The following is an 8,009-nucleotide window of genomic DNA, read 5'->3' as shown; positions in this document are numbered from 1 at the left end:
TGATCGAACCGACTTTTGTTCCTTTTAGCTGACTTCTGAGCATTCTGGCATGTAAGTTTATAGCTCTCCTCGAGACGTGATCTCAAGTCCTTCACATACTGAGAGTGCGAAGGAGAGGAAGAGTCACGGACTGGCAACCCAAAAGCTAAGTCAACCGGGAGCCGTGGTGATCGTCCAAACAGGAGTTCATAAGGCGTGAACCCCGTTACCTCATTCCGCGTACAGTTATACGCATGGACAAGAGGTTTAACGTACTCCCTCCACTTAGCCTTTTGCTGGCTCTCAAGAGTTCCCAGCATGTTTAACAGCATCCGGTTAAAGCGCTCGACAGGGTTGCCCCTGGGATGGTATGGGGTGGTCCGAGTTTTCTTGATGCCGGCTACATCACAGAGCTCTTTAATCAGTTTAGACTCAAAGTCTGGACCTTGGTCAGAGTGTAAGCGTTCTGGAATGCCATAGCAAACCATAAAGTCGTTCCACAGACACTTTGCCACAGTTTTAGCTTTCTGGTTTGCAGTTGGAATAGCGACTGCAAATTTGGTGAAATGATCAGTAAGCACTAAGATGTTCTTGGTGTTACTGCTGTCCGGCTCGAGCGTTATAAAATCCATACATACTAATTCCAAGGGACGACTGGTTTGAATATTTACTAATGGAGCTGCCTTTTCGGGAGGAGTCTTACATCTTATACACCGACCACAGGTTTTGATAAAGTTCTCAACGTTAGCTGCCATTTTTGGCCAGAAGAATCGTTGCCGCACCAAATCCAGAGTTCGCTCTATGCCCATGTGCCCCATATCATTATGGAGACTCTTCAGCACGATAGAACGCAACACTGGGGGCCGAACAAGCTGAAGGACAATTTTATCTTCGTCCTGTCTTCTGTATAAAACTCCATCTTCCAGCTCTAACCGATTCCACTCCGGTAACAACAATGGAAGCTCAGGAAGTTCCCCTCTAACAGTGGAAAAGACCTTCTCCCCCGTCTCAAGCTGGTAGATGACCTCTCGAATTGCAGGGTCGGCACACTGCTCTTCTTTCAAGTCAGCGTGATTCAGAGGAGAAATAACAGGAAGGCCATGTAACTCTTCATCAGCAAAACAGTCAGGAATAATATTAGCATGGATAGAAAGAGACTCAACTAAGGTCACATCAAGTCGAGTGTATTCAGCAGGACAGCATGATCTAACAAGACTGCTCTGACATATAGCAACCACAATGTCAGGGGAGATTTCTGCAGCTTCACCGGGGTCACACAGTTGCTCAGCTAGTCGGTTCACAAATTCCCATTCCTCACAGCTTGCAGCCTTATCTGGCACTTCATGGTAACGTCTGGACAGAGCATCTGCATCAAAGTTGTGTTTGCCAGCACGGTACTGCATCTTAAAGGAATACGTTGACAGCGCAGCTAGCCACCGGTGGCTTGTGGCGTCCAATTTTGCTGAGGTCAAAACGTATGTAAGAGGATTGTTGTCTGTAACAACTGTGAAGTTAGCACCATAAAGATAATCATGGAATTTCTCTGTGACACTCCATTTTAAGGCCAGAAATTCAAGTTTGTGTGCTGGATATCGAGACTCACTCTGAGACAGGCCTCGGCTGGCATAGGCGATTACCCGGAGTTGATCATCCTGTTCTTGGTATAGAACGGCTCCCAACCCGATTATGCTGGCATCTGTGTGAAGGTTGTAGGGTAACTTTGGATTGGCGAACCCAAGGACCCAAAAGACTGCTTCGGATCCAGGAACTTTCCAGCAGGACTTTTATCTTTGATAGACTGACGAATGGGTGCATAGCCTCTAGTAAGGACATTAAGAGGTTTTACTATGGTGGCGTAATCTTTGATGAACCTCCTATAGTATCCTGCAAACCCCAGGAAGGACCGTAGCTCTTTAAGATTTCGGGGGACTGGCCAGGATTTGAGAGCTGATATTTTTTCAGGGTCCGTTTCAACACCCTTGTCAGACACAATATGTCCAAGATAACGTACACTGGACTGGAAAAATTTGCATTTTTCAGGGGACAGCTTCAAGCCAAATTCCTTCAGGCGAGTAAGTACTCTGAGTAAGCGCTTCTCATGTTCCTCTAAAGTGTCAGAGAAGATAATGATGTCGTCTAGAAATACAAGGGCTTCCTTAAGATTTAAATCCACCATACATTTCTCCATAAGTCTCTGGAATGTGCTTGGAGCATTCGTAACGCCTTGCGGCATCCGATTCCATTCCCAGAAACCCAGCGGTGTGACAAATGCGGTTTTAGCCTTATCGGCTTCACTCATTTGAATCTGATAATATCCAGACTTTAGATCCAGAACAGTGAACCATCTGGAGCCCGTTAATGCTGAAAACGACTCTTCAAGGTTTGGCAGGGCATAGGCATCTTTCACAGTTTGTAAATTTAATTTACGATAGTCGATGCACACCTAACATCGCCATTCCGCTTCCGGACCACCACAATTGGGGAGGCAAATGGTGACTCTGACTCCCGGATGATGTCCGCTTCAAGCAGATCCCGTAAATGGCTTCGTACAGCTTCAATGTCGCGGGGATGGATAGGCCTGGCTCGAAGCTTGAAAGAGGTCTCATCATGTAGCTTGATATGGTGTTTTACCTGGTCTGTACAGCCGAAATCAAGGTCGTGGTAAGAAAACACTTCAGGCATTTGGTTGAGCTTCCCAGATAGCAAATTGGCTTTGGGCCGGATCTGGCTAAATTTCGGCTGAGATTTTGGCCCACATACCGCATGGAATTACGGTCCAAGGTTGGCCCAAGTGCTGTTTGTCAAAAGTCAACCAGATCAATGCCGGAAGCAGACCAAAACTCACCCAGAGCTTTACAATGTACCCACATATTATCCAGAACCGGCCCAAAACAACACCGTAATCCCCAGATGTCAGCCAGACAACAGCCAAACTGCCACCACCTTTACCCCAGAACTCAACCACAACTTGTCCAGAAGCTCCAGAAAACAGCCATAACAGATCCAATATTATACCAGAGTCCCCAAAACTGAACCATAAATGATCCCTGTGTAATACTTATATATTTTGCAAGGACTAATACAAAAATGACACTACACAAATGCAAAGTACAGCATTTTATTGAGGGGAAGAAAATCTCAGCCAGATAAAAGGAAAAATAAAAACAATGGTAAAAAGACAAGATAAACCAATACTTCATGCAAAACAAAAGCAACAAATAGTCATAATAAAAAGACAGAAATAAATTAAAATGTTATAAAAAATAATGCAACTATGCAAAAAAAGTATATGTGGCATGCTTAATTAATGAAACAAACCAAAATACGGTGGCTGAGAGATCTCAACACAGGGCCTGGATTTGGTGGGGGTGAATTTTTCATTTGTGGGGGGAATTTAGACTTTTTTATTTTAATTACATTTATCTCGCCTAAATGTATGCTCTATGTTTTGTTCTTAAGAATTTACACAACACAAGGAAGGTTGATTTCAATCTTTTAATTCAATTGGGGGAAAAAGCACAAATAAATACAATAGAATAAAGATGCCAAAAGACAAGTTTTTGCTTAGGTCTAACACTAGTATTCAGAAATACTACAGAGACTGAATAAAGTAATCAAATATAAAATAACACTGGGAAGTATTTTAGTCCATTTTGAGAGACGAGAGATAGAAGACGCAGCACCGCTGAATCACTCACATTGTTTGTGAAATTACGTCTCGCAGACAGTTTTAAAATGACTGATTTGATTTTATAATCTGTGTGGATTAATTTACTAATACAACCTACATGCTAAAGTGAATCAATGTTTGTGGGAATCTCCCGCATTATAAGTGGGAGACCTGCGGGAATGATTAAAATTATGCGCAATACCCGCGCCGAAATTCGAGCCCTGCGACACATTGAAACAGAAGAAAACATGCAAACAGGAAAAAAAAAAACAGCAAATTACAAAAACATCTTCTTCAGTTTGACAACACACATGCTGCATATACTCAACACAACCAAATACAAAAACGCGCTGCAAACGGCAAGACTTCAACGTCCTGCAACAGAAGAAAACATGCAAATAGGAAAAACACCAGCAAGTTAAGAAAACATCAGTTTCACAACACACATGCTGCAAATACAATGCATGCAATCAATAAATAATAATAATAAAATAAAATAAACACCAGTGTTGAGTAGATATTTGCGTTGTTGATCTGCCATTTGCAGCGCGTTTCTGTATTTGGTTGTGTTTTGTGTATTTGCAGAACATGTGCTGTCAAACTGATGAAGATGTTTTCTTCATTTGCTGGTGTTTTTTCTATTTGCGTGCATTTTCTTCTGTTGCAGCGTGTTGAGTCCTCTTGGCCACCGTAAAAAGATTCCCTAATAACTTAAAATGTGTGGTTTACAGTAACATTTTGCAAAGGTGTCCTTCTTTTTCTGCCACCCTCGCGGTCACCAGCTAGATGAAACCACCTTTTAATAACTTTTTCGACCTCCAGCTCAGTTGTCTGGGCACACACGGGATTTCTTCTTACAGCCTCTAGAATAGGAGCATACAAATACAGAGTTAAAAATACTTTTAAATAAAGTGAACAATAGAGACAAAGCATTTGTATTACAAGACACCACCAGTCAAAGAATTAAAACTTTCAACATTCATTCATGACATGAGGGAATAGTCATGAAGTTCCAGATAGACTTAGACACAATAAAAATGCACTTACCAATCACAATGTTTTTAAGCTGCAAGCTTTGGAAAGGCGTTTCCCATGTACACCTCTCCATTTACCACTTTGGCAAAGTCATTTTTTTATTGCTTGCTTCATAATCCACCAGACCGTGTCCTTTACATCCACTCCACCCAGCAATCCCAGTTCAAGCACCTGAAATATTTTTAAAACATGCCATCACGATTAAGTCAAAACACTAAACCATGCTTTTGTTTCTAATATCGATATTACCAAATTAGACAAATTTAAATAGTTTTTTGTTTTGTGATTTTTCATGTTTTAGATATATCACACACACAATTTAATTATAACAATAATTGCATCTGCATTACTGACAGTGTTATAGGGTTGTGCCGATGGACGATGGCTGACCGACATCACGATGGAGAGCCACCCACTCAGACACACACTAATCCTAGTCTCTTCTATAGTTAGTTAACCTAAAAACTTGGCATGGAATGGGATTGCTCTCTCCTCATCAGTGTCATATTTATCCATTAGGCGCCCGTTTCGTCTTTAGGAAAGGTGATTTTTTTTTTAATGATTACTATTTGATTAGGAAAGGGTGGTATGTTCACACTATTCAGTGACAAATTCCCTTTTTGCAATTCAAAAAGAAATCTGCATGTTAATTTGTTAAACTGCACAAAGTTATAAGGTCCTGTTAGAAGGGTCTATGTTAATGAATTACAAAATATACACAATCTTACTTTATTTTCCGTTTTGGTGGCCTCAGGGAGTCAGACTCAGCCTCTGACTGGAGATCGGTCTGTTGTTCAGCAAGAGGCAGCTTCCGACGTGCTTCACTATAATTTTCTATGAAAAACAGAATTCAAACATCAAAACAAAAAGTTGTTTAGCATTTAAACTTTTTAACTGAATGTATTATATAGGAAAAAGGATTTATACATACTTGCAGTATACAGAATTTTAACTTTATATGCAGACCAAGACTCGTGGGGTTGCCCTTTGAATTCCTTTACCCTTGTAAGATGCAGGCACATCCTCCACTTCGTCATTGTCAACAAAGCTGACAATGTGGAACATGATTTCTGCAAGCAAAACACAAACAAGTTATTTTAAAAAGACAAAGGCAAATACAGAAAATCAATTATGACTCTTAACTTAGTGTCATACCTTCTTGTGTAGATTGTGGCCAGGCGTAGCACAAAATCTGTAATTACAATTCTGGAAGAGAAAAAAAAAGAACACACACACACGCACACGCACACGCGCACGCACACGCACACGCACACGCGCACACACACACACACACACACACACACACACACACACACACACACACACTTCATTTTAAATGTAGAAGGGGGAAACTGCGCTATATATTAAAATCTACGAGTTAGTTGAGATATAAAATAAGTATAAACTTACCTTGATCATGTATTAAAACTCCAAAAGATAAAACCAAGATAGCGTGATCGTAGAAGTTAGAACGACTATTTGAATTTCACTGCGAGACTGCGTTGGAAAATATGAGTTGCTGAATAACTGCTACGTAACTTCCGGATCCTCTGGTAGGCGGGATGGTGTCACGAGGTGCACTCTGGGAAAAGTAGTCCTTTTTGTAAAGCGGATATAACACCGTATATGTAAATCAACTACTATTTCCATGATGCATTGCAAACTGCGTCATCGTATGAGCAACCACAGACGCCGCATTGACAAAGACTGCTCTAAAAACCATGCTAAAAACACGCAAGTTTCCTGGAGAACCGCGGATTTAAAAAAAGAAAGAAAAAAAAAAGTTTTATTTCTCAAACGATTTCAATGGTTTACGTGGAGAACATAAATGTTTATTCTCCAAATTTATAATACATACTTATATGTAGGCTATGGAGATTTATATAGATTAATCATTAAAAGGAATTGTGAAAACTCGTCAAGCATGGATGGTTTTTGCTATAAAAACCATTTAACCATTGGGTTTTGTAGTAAAACTGTCGTTATACAAATGGTAATTAATTCGCCCAAAAACTTTTTTTGTGGCATAGCCTATTTATTACCATTTGGATAACCACAAAGTAGCGTACTCATTCAATCTTTTGTCTTTTATGATGCTGCAGATTGAACCATTTGTCTTTGTCTTCAATCCTTTTGCAAACATTTCATTGTTATTTTTTCCTTCGACACTTTTTCACCTCCTTAACTGCCCATTAAAATAATTGCCAACAGGTCAAGTCTTATTTACTTATGAGTAAAAGTGTACTATTTGAATAAACATCTAGGTATTTTTAACTAGGCAAACATATTTCATTTTATTCTTTTTATTTTATTTACAAAATTAACCTTATAATGATGTATAAAATATGAACCAATTAACACCACATTTCCATGTACATGGCTATACAGTACAGCACATTCATGCCAGAGATCTATTTACTCTTCAGTTAACCAAAACCCAGCCAGATCTCAGCCATATATTTACTTATTCTGGCAGACCGAACTCAAGCCAGGGCTCAGCCAAACAGATACAATTTGATGTTGGTTTCTTTTGGTTAGCCAGACTCCAGCCAGAGCTTAGCCTACTGTTTGACACAGAAGATTGTGAAAAAAACAGTGCCAGAATTATGCCAGAAGTGCCTTATGTAAGCCAGACTCGGCCCAGACTTTGTTGCTATCTGGGTTGGATGTTACTCGCTCCTTCCATTCAGATGGAATAGGCGATTCTCCAAAGTTTAACTCCAAAGTGCTTCTTCGGGAACCTCCTTGGACGGAAGAAGTGTTTACAGAGTGCTGGGCCAGGATAGTAGGTGATGTACCAATATCAGCAATTACTGTCATTGGTGAAATGAGAACATCTTGTTCAGACTCGTTCATAACGAGAACAGGGACCTTGTAGGGAGCATGAGTTGGAAGTGTGATAACACAACTCTGGACACATAACCCCCCAGGAAGAGGGGACATCGGGTGTTCGATCACAGCACATTGAACTGTAGTTGGACTGTCTATTCTGGCAGAGCCTTCTAGAACAATGGTCTGACCAGAAGGAATCAGAACTGATGTCTGACTCAACAACTTCACGGATCCTGCTTGACCCAGCTGGCTTTGTTGATGCTTCAGTTGTAAGAGCTTTAGGACTGCACAGTACCCTTGGGCCGTGGGTTGAAAATTAGAGATGTCACTACTGGTGTATCGCTCATATAAAGGCTCCAGAGTATTCATGCCAATAAGCACAATTGAAGAACCCTCAGGATGACCATCGGGTACAACCAAGGCAAGAGTCGGTATCTCAAGTTCTTCTCTTACGAACTCTTTGTGAAACCCTATGGTCACCTCTACATACCCC

The 8,009-nt window shown here is 40.7% G+C and overlaps 1 long non-coding RNA gene across 1 annotated transcript; it reads right to left on the bottom strand.

The window, feature by feature from the left end:
- Nucleotides 1-4,377: 4,377 nt before the first annotated feature.
- On the bottom strand, nt 4,378-5,668 carry LOC307009675. Its single transcript, XR_013800094.1, has 4 exons — nt 5,616-5,668; nt 5,413-5,518; nt 4,697-4,855; nt 4,378-4,512 (listed from the first exon to the last, which is right to left on the bottom strand). It is a non-coding gene; the product is annotated as an uncharacterized lncRNA (long non-coding RNA).
- Between the last annotated feature and the right edge of the window lie 2,341 nt (nt 5,669-8,009).

The sequence above is a fragment of the Phoxinus phoxinus genome (assembly GCF_949152265.1).
Source record: "Phoxinus phoxinus genome assembly, chromosome: 1".
Lineage (NCBI taxonomy): Eukaryota > Metazoa > Chordata > Actinopteri > Cypriniformes > Leuciscidae > Phoxinus > Phoxinus phoxinus.
Note: the sequence above shows the minus strand (reverse complement) of the source record. Positions and strands in the feature narration are given on the sequence as shown.